The 16205-nt window shown below is 32.5% G+C and overlaps 1 long non-coding RNA gene across 1 annotated transcript in view; it reads right to left on the bottom strand.

The window, feature by feature from the left end:
• The window catches only part of LOC143230113 (uncharacterized), a 33433-nt gene extending 22371 nt beyond the window's left edge, over positions 1-11062 (bottom strand). The window contains exon 1 of the long non-coding RNA XR_013016243.1: positions 10830-11062. This is a non-coding gene — a long non-coding RNA (uncharacterized LOC143230113). The remainder of the gene's footprint in view (positions 1-10829) is intronic.
• Between the last annotated feature and the right edge of the window lie 5143 nt (positions 11063-16205).

Here is a 16205-nt window from a genome sequence, read left to right as displayed (position 1 = left end):
ATCTCAATTAGATATACAAAGAGTTTTACTCCCCATGCACTAATCTCTATGAGATATGCATAGAGATTTACTAACCATACACTAATCTCTATTACATATACATAGAGCTTTACTCCCCATGCACTAATCTCTATTAGATATACATAAAGATTTACTCAACATACACTAATCTCTATTACATATACATAGAGATATACTCACCATGCACTAATCTCTATTTGATATACATAGAGTTTTACTCACCATCAACTAATCTCTACTCACTATACATAGAGTTTTACTCACCATACACTAATCTCTCTTAGATGTACACAGAGATTTACTCACCACACACTAATCTCTACTCACTATACATAGAGTTTTACTCACCATACACTAATCTCTACTCACTATACATAAAGTTTTACTCACCATACACTAATTTCTATCACATGTACATAGAGATATACTCACCATGCACTAATCTCTATTAGATATATATAGAGTTTTACTCACCATGCACTAATCTCTATTAGATATACATAGAGTTTTACTCACCATACACTAATCTCTATTACATATACATAGAGATATACTCACCATGCACTAATCTCTATTTGATATACATAGAGTTTTACTCACCTTGCACTAATCTCTATTATACATACATAGACTTTAACTCCCAATGCGCTAATCTCTATTAGATATACATAGAGTTTAACTCCCCATGCACTAATCTCTATTAGATATACATAGAGATTTACTCACCATACACTAATCTCTACTCACTATACATTGAGTTTTACTCACCATACACTAATCTCTATTACATATACATAGAAATATACTCACCATGCACTAATCTCAATTAGATATACAAAGAGTTTTACTCCCCATGCACTAATCTCTATGAGATATGCATAGAGATTTACTAACCATACACTAATCTCTATTACATATACATAGAGCTTTACTCCCCATGCACTAATCTCTATTAGATATACATAAAGATTTACTCAACATACACTAATCTCTATTACATATACATAGAGATATACTCACCATGCACTAATCTCTATTTGATATACATAGAGTTTTACTCACCTTGCACTAATCTATATTATATATACATAGACTTTAACTCCCAATGCACTAATCTCTATTAGATATACATAGAGTTTAACTCCCCATGCACTAATCTCTATTAGATATACATAGAGATTTACTAACCATACACTAATCTCAATTACATATACATAGAGCTTTACTCCCCATGCACTAATCTCTATTAGATATACATAGAGTTTTACTTACCATGCACTAATCTCCATTAAATATACATAGAGTTTTACTCCCCATGCACTAAACTCTATTAGATATACAAAGAGTATTACTCCCCATGCACTAATCTTTATTAGATATACATAGAGTTTAACTCCCAATGCACTAATCTCTATTAGATATACAGAGTTTTACTCCCAATGCACTAATCTCTATTAGATATACATAGAGTTTCACTCCCCATGCACTAATCTATATTAGATATATATAGAGATTTACTCACCATACACTAATATCTATTACATATACATAGAGCTTTACTCCCCATACACTAATCTCTATTAGATATACATAGAGTTTAACTCCCCATGCACTAATCTCTATTAGTTATATATAGAGTTTTACTCACCATACACTAATCTCTACTCACTATACATTGAGTTTTACTCACCATACACTAATCTCTATTACATATACAAAGAGTTTTACTCCCCATGCACTAATCTCTATTAGATATAGAGAGTTTTACTCCAAATGCACTAATCTCTATTAGATATACATAGAGTTTCACTCCCCATGCACTAATCTCTATTAGATATACATAGAGTTTAACTCCCAATGCACTAATCTCTATTAGATATACAGAGTTTTACTCCCAATGCACTAATCTCTATTAGATATACATAGAGTTTCACTCCCCATGCACTAATCTATATTAGATATACATAGAGATTTACTCACCATACACTAATATCTATTACATATACATAGAGCTTTACTCCCCATGCACTAATCTCTATTAGATATACATAGAGTTTAACTCCCAATGCACTAATCTCTATTAGATATACATAAAGTTTTACTCAACATACACTAATCTCTATTACATATACATAGAGATATACTCACCATGCACTAATCTCTATTTGATATACATAGAGTTTTACTCACCTTGCACTAATCTATATTATATATACATAGACTTTAACTCCCAATGCACTCATCTCTATTATATATACATAGACTTTAACTCCCAATGCACTCATCTCTATTAGATATACATAGAGTTTAACTCCCCATGCACTAATCTCTATAGATATACATAGAGATTTACTCACCATACACTAATATCTGTTACATATACATAGAGCTTTACTCCCCATACACTAATCTTTATTAGTTATATATAGAGTTTTACTCACCATACACTAATCTCTCCTCACTATACATTGAGTTTTACTCACCATACACTAATCTCTATTACATATACATAGAAATATACTCACCATGCACTATTCTTAATTAGATATACAAAGAGTTTTACTCCCCATGCACTAATCTCTATGAGATATATATAGATTTTAACTCCCAATGCACTAATCTCTATTAGATATACATAGAGTCTAACTCCCCATGCACTAATCTCTATAAGATATACATAGAGATTTACTAACCATACACTAATCTCTATTACATATACATAGAGCTTTACTCCACATGCACTAATCTCTATTAGATATACATAGAGTTTTACTCACCATGCACTAATCTCTATTAGATATACATAAAGTTTTACTCACCATATACTAATCTCTACTCACTATATATTGAGTTTTACTCACCATGCACTAATCTCTATTAGATATACATAGAGTTTTACTCAACATACACTAATCTCTATTACATATACATAGAGATATACTCACCATGCACTAATCTCTATTTGATATACATAGAGTTTTACTCACCTTGCACTAATCTATATTATATATACATAGACTTTAACTCCCAATGCACTAATCTCTATTAGATATACATAGAGTTTAACTCCCCATGCACTAATCTCTATTAGATATACATAGAGATTTACTCACCATACACTAATCTCAATTACATATACATAGAGCTTTACACCCCATGCACTAATCTCTATTAGATATGCATAGAGTTTTACTCACCATGCACTAATCTCTATTAGATATACATAGTTTTACTCCCCATGCACTAAACTCTATTAGATATACAAAGAGTTTTACTCCCCATGCACTAATCTTTATTAGATATACATAGAGTTTAACTCCCAATGCACTAATCTCTATTACATATACAGAGTTTTACTCCCAATGCACTAATCTCTATTAGATATACATAGAGTTTCACTCCCCATGCACTAATCTATATTAGATATACATAGAGCTTTACTGTCCATACACTAATCTCTATTACATATACATAGAGCTTTACTCCCCATACACTAATCTCTATTAGATATACATAGAGTTTAACTCCCCATGCACTAATCTCTATGAGTTATATATAGAGTTTTACTCACCATACACTAATCTTTACTCACTATACATTGAGTTTTACTCACCATACACTTATCTCTATTACATATACATAGAGATATACTCACCATGCACTAATCTTAATTAGATATACAAAGAGTTTTACTCCCCATGCACTAATCTCTATGAGATATATATAGAGTTTAACTCCCAATGCACTAATCTCTATTAGATATACATAGAGATTTACTAACCATACACTAATCTCTATTACATATACATAGAGCTTTACTCACCATGCACTAATCTCTATTAGATATACATAAATTTTACTCACCATATACTAATCTCTACTCACTATACATTGAGTTTTACTCACCATACACTAATCTCTATTACATATACATAGAGATATACACACCATGCACTTATCTCTATTAGATATATAGAGATTTTTACTCACTATACACTAATTTTTATTAGATATACATAGAGTTTAACTCTCCATGCACTAATCTCTATTAGTTATAAATAGAGTTTTACTCACCATGCACTAATCTCTAATAGATATATATAGAGTTTTACTCCCCATGCAACAATCTCTATTAGATATACATAGAGTTTCACTCCCCATGCACTAATCTCTATTAGATATACATAGAGTTTTACTCACCATACACTAATCTCTATTACATATACATAGAGATATACACACCATGCACTAATCTCTATTAGATATATAGAGAGTTTTACTCACTATACACTAATCTCTATTAGATATACAAAGAGTTTTACTCCCCATGCACTAATCTTTATTAGATATACATAGAGTTTAACTCCCAATGCACTAATCTCTATTAGATATACAGAGTTTTACACCCAATGCACTAATCTCTATTAGATATACATAGAGTTTCACTCCCCATGCACTAATCTATATTAGATATACATAGAGATTTACTCACCATACACTAATATCTATTACATATACATAGAGCTTTACTCCCCATGCACTAATCTCTATTAGATATACATAGAGTTTAACTCCCAATGCACTAATCTCTATTAGATATACATAAAGTTTTACTCAACATACACTAATCTCTATTACATATACATAGAGATATACTCACCATGCACTAATCTCTATTTGATATACATAGAGTTTTACTCACCTTGCACTAATCTATATTATATATACATAGACTTTAACTCCCAATGCACTCATCTCTATTAGATATACATAGAGTTTAACTCCCCATGCACTAATATCTATTACATATACATAGAGCTTTACTCCCCATACACTAATCTCTATTACATATACAAAGAGTTTTACTCCCCATGCACTAATCTCTATTAGATATAGAGAGTTTCACTCCAAATGCACTAATCTCTATTAGATATACATAGAGTTTCACTCCCCATGCACTAATCTATATTAGATATACATAGAGATTTACTCACCATACACTAATATCTATTACATATACATAGAGCTTTACTCCCCATACACTAATCTCTATTAGATATACATAGAGTTTAACTCCCCATGCACTTATCTCTATTAGTTATATATAGAGTTTTACTCACCATACACTAATCTTTACTCACTATACATTGAGTTTTACTCACCATACACTAATCTCTATTACATATACATAGAGATATACTCACCATGCACTAATCTTAATTAGATATACAAAGAGTTTTACTCCCCATGCACTAATCTCTATGAGATATATATAGAGTTTAACTCCCATTGCACTAATCTCTATTAGATATACATAGAGTTTAACTCCCCATGCACTAATCTCTATAAGATATACATACAGATTTACTAACCATACACTAATCTCTATTACATATACATAGAGCTTTACTCACCATGCACTAATCTCTATTAGATATACATAAAGTTTTACTCACCATATACTAATCTCTACTCACTATACATCGAGTTTTACTCACCATACACTAATCTCTATTACATATACATAGAGATATACACACCATGCACTAATCTCTATTAGATATATAGAGAGTTTTACTCACCATGCACTAATCTCTATTAGATATACATAGTTTTATTCCCCATGCACTAAACTCTATTAGATATACAAAGAGTTTTACTCCCCATGCACTATGCTTTATTAGATATACATAGAGTTTAACTCCCAATGCACTAATCTCTATTAGATATACAGAGTTTTACTCCCAATGCACTAATCTCTATTAGATATACATAGAGTTTAACTCCCAATGCACTAATCTCTATTAGATATACAGAGTTTTACTCCCAATGCACTAATCTCTATTAGATATACATAGAGTTTCACTCCCCATGCACTAATCTATATTAGATATACATAGAGATTTACTCACCATACACTAATATCTATTACATATACATAGAGCTTTACTCCCCATGCACTAATCTCTATTAGATATACATAGAGTTTAACTCCCAATGCACTAATCTCTATTAGATATACATAAAGTTTTACTCAACATACACTAATCTCTATTACATATACATAGAGATATACTCACCATGCACTAATCTCTATTTGATATACATAGAGTTTTACTCACCTTGCACTAATCTATATTATATATACATAGACTTTAACTCCCAATGCACTCATCTCTATTAGATATACATAGAGTTTAACTCCCCATGCACTAATCTCTATTAGATATACATAGAGATTTACTCACCATACACTAATATCTGTTACATATACATAGAGCTTTACTCCCCATACACTAATCTTTATTAGTTATATATAGAGTTTTACTCACCATACACTAATCTCTCCTCACTATACATTGAGTTTTACTCACCATACACTAATCTCTATTACATATACATAGAAATATACTCACCATGCACTAATCTTAATTAGATATACAAAGAGTTTTACTCCCCATGCACTAATCTCTATGAGATATATATAGATTTTAACTCCCAATGCACTAATCTCTATTAGATATACATAGAGTCTAACTCCCCATGCACTAATCTCTATAAGATATACATAGAGATTTACTAACCATACACTAATCTCTATTACATATACATAGAGCTTTACTCCACATGCACTAATCTGTATTAGATATACATAGAGTTTTACTCACCATGCACTAATCTCTATTAGATATACATAAAGTTTTACTCACCATATACTAATCTCTACTCACTATATATTGAGTTTTACTCACCATGCACTAATCTCTATTAGATATACATAGAGTTTTACTCAACATACACTAATCTCTATTACATATACATAGAGATATACTCACCATGCAGTAATCTCTATTTGATATACATAGAGTTTTACTCACCTTGCACTAATCTATATTATATATACATAGACTTTAACTCCCAATGCACTAATCTCTATTAGATATACATAGAGTTTAACTCCCCATGCACTAATCTCTATTAGATATACATAGATATTTACTCACCATACACTAATCTCAATTACATATACATAGAGCTTTACACCCCATGCACTAATCTCTATTAGATATGCATAGAGTTTTACTCACCATGCACTAATCTCTATTAGATATACATAGTTTTACTCCCCATGCACTAAACTCTATTAGATATACAAAGAGTTTTACTCCCCATGCACTAATCTTTATTAGATATACATAGAGTTTAACTCCCAATGCACTAATCTCTATTACATATACAGAGTTTTACTCCCAATGCACTAATCTCTATTAGATATGCATAGAGTTTCACTCCCCATGCACTAATCTATATTAGATATACATAGAGCTTTACTGTCCATACACTAATCTCTATTACATATACATAGAGCTTTACTCCCCATACACTAATCTCTATTAGATATACATAGAGTTTAACTCCCCATGCACTAATCTCTATTAGTTATATATAGAGTTTTACTCACCATACACTAATCTTTACTCACTTTACATTGAGTTTTACTCACCATACACTTATCTCTATTACATATACATAGAGATATACTCACCATGCACTAATCATAATTAGATATACAAAGAGTTTTACTCCCCATGCACTAATCTCTATGAGATATATATAGAGTTTAACTCCCAATGCACTAATCTCTATTAGATATACATAGAGTTTAACTCTCCATGCACTAATCTCTATAAGATATACATACAGATTTACTAACCATACACTAATCTCTATTACATATACATAGAGCTTTACTCACCATGCACTAATCTCTATTAGATATACATAACGTTTTACTCACCATATACTAATCTCTACTCACTATACATCGAGTTTTACTCACCATACACTAATCTCTATTACATATACATAGAGATATACACACCATGCACTAATCTCTATTAGATATAGAGAGAGTTTTACTCACCATGCACTAATCTCTATTAGATATACATAGTTTTACTCCCCATGCACTAAACTCTTTTAGATATACAAAGAGTTTTACTCCCCATGCACTAATCTTTATTAGATATACATAGAGTTTAACTCCCAATGCACTAATCTCTATTAGATATACAGAGTTTTACTCCCAATGCACTAATCTCTATTAGATATACATAGAGTTTCACTCCCATGCACTAATCTATATTAGATATACATAGAGATTTACTCACCATACACTAATATCTATTACATATACATAAAGCTTTACTCCCCATACACTAATATCTATTAGATATACATAGAGTTTAACTCCCCATGCACTAATCTCTATTAGTTATATATAGAGTTTTACTCACCATACACTAATCTCTACTCACTATACATTGAGTTTTACTCACCATACACTAATCTCTATTACATATACATAGAGATATACTCACCATGCACTAATCTTAATTAGATATACAAAGAGTTTTACTCCCCATGCACTAATCTCTATGAGATATATATAGAGTTTAACTCCCAATGCACTAATCTCTATTAGATATACAAAGAGTTTAACTCCCCATGCACTAATCTCTATAAGATATACATAGAGATTTACTAACCATACACTAATCTCTATTACATATACATAGAGCTTTACTCACCATGCACTAATCTCTATTAGATATACATAAATTTTACTCACCATATACTAATCTCTACTCACTATACATTGAGTTTTACTCACCATACACTAATCTCTATTACATATACATAGAGATATACACACCATGCACTAATCTCTATTAGATATATAGAGAGTTTTACTCACTATACACTAATCTTTATTAGATATACATAGAGTTTAACTCTCCATGCACTAATCTCTATTAGTTATAAATAGAGTTTTACTCACCATGCACTAATCTCTAATAGATATATATAGAGTTTTACTCCCCATGCAACAATCTCTATTAGATATACATAGAGTTTTACTTTCCATGCACTAATCTCTATTAGATATACATAGTGTTTTACTCCCCATGCACTAATCTCTATTAGATATACATAGAGTTTAACTCCTAATGCACTAATCTCTATTAGATATACATAGACATTAACTCCCAATGCACTAATCTCTATTAGATACACATTGAGTTTTACTCACCATACACTAATCTCTATTAGATATACATAGAGTTTTACTCACCATGCACTAATTTCTATTAGATATACATAGAGTTTTACTCACCATACACTAATCTCTATTAGATATACATAGTGTTTTACTCACCATACACTAATCTCTATTAGATATACATAGAGTTTTACCCACCATATACTAATCTCTACTCACGATACATTGAGTTCTACTCACCATACACTAATCTCTATTAGATATTCATAGTGTTTTACTCACCATACACTAATCTCTATTAGATATACATAGAGCTTTACTCACCATGCACTAATCTCTATTAGATATACATAAAGTTTTACTCACCATATACTAATCTCTATTCACTATACATTGAGTTTTACTCACCATACACTAATCTCTATTACATATACATAGAGATATACACACCATGCACTAATCTCTATTAGATATATAGAGAGTTTTACTCACTATACACTAATCTCTATTAGATATACATAGAGTTTAACTCCCCATGCACTAATCTCTATTAGTTATATATAGAGTTTTACTCACCATGCACTAATCTCTAATAGATATACATAGAGTTTTACTCCCCATGCACCAATCTCTATTAGATATACATAGAGTTTTACTCTCCATGCACTAATCTCTATTAGATATACATAGTGTTTTACTCCCCATGCACTAATCTCTATTAGATATACATAGAGTTTAACTCCCAATGCACTAATCTCTATTAGATATACATAGAGATTAACTCCCAATGCACTAATCTCTATTAGATACACATAGAGTTTTACTCACCATACACTAATCTCTATTAGATATACATAGAGTTTTACTCACCATGCACTAATCTCTATTAGATATACATAGAGTTTTACTCACCATACACTAATCTGTATTAGATATAGATAGTGTTTTACTCACCATACACTAATCTCTATTAGATATACATAAAGTTTTACCCACCATATACTAATCTCTACTCACGATACATTGAGTTCTACTCACCATACAATAATATCTATTAGATATTCATAGTGTTTTACTCACCATACACTAATCTCTATTAGATATACATAGAGTTTTACTCACCATACACTAATCTCTATTAGATATACATAGAGTTTTACTCACCATATACTAATCTCTACGCACTATACAGAGTCTTACTCACCACACACTAATCTCTTTTCTCTATACATAGTGTTTTACTCACCATATACTAATCTCTCCGCACTGTACAGATAGTTTTACTCACCATACACTAATCTATATTAGATATACATAGAGTTTTACTCATTATGCACTAATCTCTATTAGATATACATAGAGTTTTACTCCCCATGCACTAATCTCTATTAGATATAGATAGAGTTTTACTCACCATACACTACTCTCCATTAGATATACATAGAGTTTTATTAGAGAGAGAAACCTGACCAGAGAGAGAGGGAGAGCGAAAGTTGTCCAAGGAGAAAGATAGCCAGAGAGATAGCTGGCTAAAGAGGGAGAGAAAACAACAACAACGGGACATGAATAAACATTTTTATTGTTTACTATTTGTGCTAGACAAAAATATGTAATACATATATACAGCAGTTATTTCCTACTGACAGACTATTATATTTTAGTTAATAGTTTGATCTTATGAAAGTCTTCACACTTCCTGGATTGAGAACCAAATAGTGTATGATTAATAATGATTTTCACTTACAGTGGACTAAAACAGATCTTTCTAGATTCGTGATGACGAGGAACAAACTTGAAGTAAAAATGTATCTCATGATGGCTGGTATGGGTATTAGCGCTTTTACTAAAATGAAGCGAAGGACAACGTTTCGACCTTCTTAGGACATCTTCAGGTTAACAAAGAGAAAGTTTGCAACTGACCATTGCTGGGCACGTATCTTAGGGATAAGAGTATAAACGGGTAAGAGACTGAAGGGGGCGTTATATCTACCAGCTGTCTTGAGATACAGATTTTTCTAGTATTTTAACAGATTATGTTAAAGCTGAGCCCAACAGATTAAGCAAACATTCGATCTTTCTGTATATTAGTTCTGTTTACTTCTAAACAAATTAACTTTATTTTCCTAAGATATAGGGTTCCATATCTATGAACATTGTTTAGTCATTAGTTGTATAAGCAAGAGTGACGTAAGTCTGGATATTGGGTAAATATGACATCTGTGTTTACAAGAACCATAGCACCATCTGGTTTTAAAAAGACACAGAAAGATTCGTCTGAAGACTAGTTAATTAAGTAATACTATGTCGTTCTTTCTTTTGTTTAGATAAACCATAACCCCTTTTCCCATGAAATTCGAGGGAGAAATATTTACTCATTCTGTTGCCGTATAATCCATTGTTAACTATCAGATAGAAGTACCACTGGTACAGAAACCTTTAATAACAGTAAATATATCTTTACAAAATATATACAGGACTATAGAAATAAATATATCTTTACAAAATATATACAGGACTATAAAAATAAAATAATACACGATAAGTGTTTCCAGGATAGTGCCAGAGAAACATTTACAGAAGCAGTAAAAAAATAAAACAGCTGTTACATAGTAACGTAGATAAACACTTCGAAGAACTGCACATTTTGTGTGACACTTGATTCCTTGTCTGGTGTTGCTCAAGACAGTTTGACGTGAGTTGAAGACGTCATAATCTTGGCAATTGTATGCTGTCAGTAATGTGTTGGATTTTTCAATTGGTCAAACTATTTTTTACTACGATTTATTCGTTTTTTTAATGTTTAAAGTTTATGAAACTAGTGTGCAGTTAAATATAATATAAAGTTAAAAAATAACACTTTTAAAGTAGTGCAATTGTCGGTTTTTAATTTATTTTTACATGAGTACCATACTGAAAAATCTAAACTTATGAAAATCTGCTGTTAGGCTTATGTTGAACTGAGAATTTGTGTAAATAATGTTAAAGTTAAGACTGAAATAAAATTAACACTATCTCAGCTTGACAATGTTGTTATAATGTCGAGGGATAAGATGGTTGTGTTCATATATTTAATGTGTTGCTATCAACGACTGTTGTTTTTATTACTTAAAATCACATCTGTTACTTATTTTCTACCTTCAAAACATGCTAAAAATGAATAAGAAACCAGGCAACGGAAGTTGATATTTACTCTAATAAGCGAAAAATATTAATTATAAATACTGAGTTACATTGTGCTGAATGTGTGATGTGTTTAGTTCAAGTTTGATGTTTGTTTTTCTTGTTGTGTGGATATACTGATTAGGCTTAACATATAAGAGGTGTTTAGCTCCGGTTTCCACTTTCCTTTTTCATACGGATGTAACGGTTTTCTCGTGAAAAACAATCACGTAAGGAAATGGCTTTAGCTATGTATACCAATATCTACATAACGGTCGTGGGTTAACCGAACCGATAATGTTCCACTGAATTAATCCAAAAGTAGATAAAGAATAGACAAAGAAATATTAAAACATCTGAACCAATACTTTAAAATTAACTCATTTATCTTGGTTATCAGTAAATATATTCTTTCACAGTGTTTTTAGTCTTTCTGAGAATTAAACGCTATAATAACTGACTGTAGAGTCAGAACTAAGGATGTTTATGTAATGTTGGATATGAGAATGTTAACATGAATAATTATGGTTCCAAGTTACGTTCACTGTTGTTTATGAAACTTTCTATTGCATGACTATGGATAACTGTATTACTTAAGACTAACGTAACTCAAAGGTTTCAATACATCTTGAGATAATATTGTAATCAGTATAATTCATTCTCACAGTGTGTTTCATATAACTGTTCAACTTCTTGAGAATAAATGGAGAAGTTCATAACTATTTGGCGATGCTACTGAAAATATAAATACAAAAAACACATTCATACATTGTGTAAAATTGTATAATAATTATAGTTCAGACTTCGCTGTATGCAACTTTAAAAGACGTATATGTAATGGCTATTGAGGACTTTGTGTACAGCATATAGACTTAGAATTAGGGTATAATGTTGTGAACCAACCTGTGTTGTCAAGGCGTCTGTGTACGCAAGTAAGTAAAGTTTATAAATAACTAAACTTGGATTCTGTGTAACTTCGTTTTATGGGAAATGGTTTGCCACAGACATCAGATGGATAGATGAATAGATTTATAAATATTAAATGTGTTATAGTGTGTCAGTTGACAGCGAAGAGTTCTACAGTCACATTCCTGTGTGTGAATAACTTCCAGCTTGTTCTTCACGTTCATACAACTTTCACTCCATGAAATACCAGGAGCTTGTTCTTCACACTCATACAAGTTTCACTCCATGAAATACCCCCAGCTTGTTCTTCACACTCATACAAGTTTCACTCCATGAAATACCCCGAGCTTGTTCTTCACACTCATACAAGTTTCACTCCATGAAATACCCCGAGCTTGTTCTTCACACTCATACAAGTTTCACTCCATGAAATGCCCCGAGCTTGTTCTTCACACTCATACAAGTTTCACTCCATGAAATACCCCGAGCTTGTTCTTCACACTCATACAAGTTTCACTCCATGAAATACCCCGAGCTTGTTCTTCACACTCATACAAGTTTCACTCCATGAAATACCCCGAGCTTGTTCTTCACACTCATGCAAGTTTCACTCCATGAAATACCCCGAGCTTGTTCTTCACACTCATACAAGTTTCACTCCATGAAATGCCCCGAGCTTGTTCTTCACATTCATGCAAGTTTCACTCCATGAAATGCCCCGAGCTTGTTCTTCACACTCATACAAGTTTCACTCCATGAAATACCCCGAGCTTGTTCTTCACACTCATACAAGTTTCACTCCATAAAATACCCCCAGCTTGTTCTTCACACTCATACAAGTTTCACTCCATGAAATACCCCGAGCTTGTTCTTCACACTCATACAAGTTTCACTCCATGAAATACCCCCAGCTTGTTCTTCACACTCATACAAGTTTCACTCCATGAAATACCCCCAGCTTGTTCTTCACATTCATACAAGTTTCACTCCATGAAATACCCCGAGCTTGTTCTTCACACTCATACAAGTTTCACTCCATGAAATACCCCCAGCTTGTTCTTCACACTCATACAAGTTTCACTCCATGAAATACCCCGAGCTTGTTCTTCACACTCATACAAGTTTCACTCCATGAAATACCCCCAGCTTGTTCTTCACACTCATACAAGTTTCACTCCATGAAATACCCCGAGCTTGTTCTTCACACTCATGCAAGTTTCACTCCATGAAATACCCGAGCTTGTTCTTCACACTCATACAAGTTTCACTCCATGAAATACCCCGAGCTTGTTCTTCACATTCATACAAGTTTCACTCCATGAAATGCCCCGAGCTTGTTCTTCACACTCATGCAAGTTTCACTCCATGAAATACCCCGAGCTTGTTCTTCACATTCATACAAGTTTCACTCCATGAAATGCCCCGAGCTTGTTCTTCACACTCATACAAGTTTCACTTCATGAAATACCCCGAGCTTGTTCTTCACACTCATACAAGTTTCACTCCATGAAATACTTCCAGCTTGTTCTTCACACTCATACAAGTTTCACTCCATGAAATACCCCGAGCTTGTTCTTCACACTCATACAAGTTTCACTCCATGAAATACCCCCAGCTTGTTCTTCACACTCATGCAAGTTTCACTCCATGAAATACCCCGAGCTTGTTCTTCACATTCATACAAGTTTCACTCCATGAAATGCCCCGAGCTTGTTCTTCACACTCATACAAGTTTCACTCCATGAAATGCCCCGAGCTTGTTCTTCACACTCATACAAGTTTCACTCCATGAAATACCCCCAGCTTGTTCTTCACACTCATACAAGTTTCACTCCATGAAATACCCCGAGCTTGTTCTTCACACTCATACAAGTTTCACTCCATGAAATACCCCGAGCTTGTTCTTCACACTCATACAAGTTTCACTCCATGAAATACCCCGAGCTTGTTCTTCACACTCATACAAGTTTCACTCCATGAAATGCCCCGAGCTTGTTCTTCACACTCATACAAGTTTCACTCCATGAAATACCCCGAGCATGTTCTTCACACTCATACAAGTTTCACTCCATGAAATATCCCGAGCTTGTTCTTCACACTCATGCAAGTTTCACTCCATGAAATATCCCGAGCTTGTTCTTCACACTCATGGAAGTTTCACTCAATGAAATACCCCGATTATTTTAACTGAATTTTCAATTGAAACACACACCACAAACAAATAGTAATTTTCTTCTGATAATATTTAACACGTAAAAACAAAGAGTGTCAGTTTCCGTATTTATTGTGCTCAATTAAACCAATCCACTTTTACCAACCAACAAGCTCTTGAAATATTACCTAAGACAGTAATGCAAACTATTATTTCTAGTTGGACAAGTCTGAACGGTTCAGATCCGTTGGTAAAGTTTATATCAATTAATACAATCGAGGTGAAACTTGAGAAGGTACGCCACCAATGTGATGACACAATCAGTATGACTCTTCAGGAGACATACCATTATAGTTAACAAAATTAATATGTCTGCTCAGGAGACAGACTATTATAGTTAGAACACTCAATATGACTGTTCAGGAGACAGACCATTATAGTTAACACAATCAATATCACTGTTTAAAAGACAGACCATTATAGTTAGAACACTCAATATGACTGTTGAGGAGACAGACCATTATAGTTAACACAATTAATATGTCTGCTCTGGAGACAGACCATTATAGTTAACACAATCAATATCACTGTTTAAAAGACAGACCATTATAGTTAGAACAACCAGTATGACTCTTCAGGAGACAGACCATTATAGTAAACACAATCAATATGACTCTTCAAGAGACAGACCATTATAGTAAACACAATCAATATGACTCTTCAAGAGACAGACCATTATAGTTAACACAATCAATATCACTGTTTAAAAGACAGACCATTATAGTTAGAGCACTCAATATGACTGTTCAGGAGACAGACCATTATAGTTAACAAAATTAATATCACTGTTTAAAAGACAGACCATTATAGTTAGAACAATCAGTATGACTCTTCAGAAGACAG

Source organism: Tachypleus tridentatus, chromosome 10, assembly GCF_004210375.1.
Source record: "Tachypleus tridentatus isolate NWPU-2018 chromosome 10, ASM421037v1, whole genome shotgun sequence".
In the NCBI taxonomy this organism is placed as follows: Eukaryota; Metazoa; Arthropoda; class Merostomata; order Xiphosura; family Limulidae; genus Tachypleus; species Tachypleus tridentatus.
This window is presented reverse-complemented; position numbering and strand designations above follow the sequence as displayed.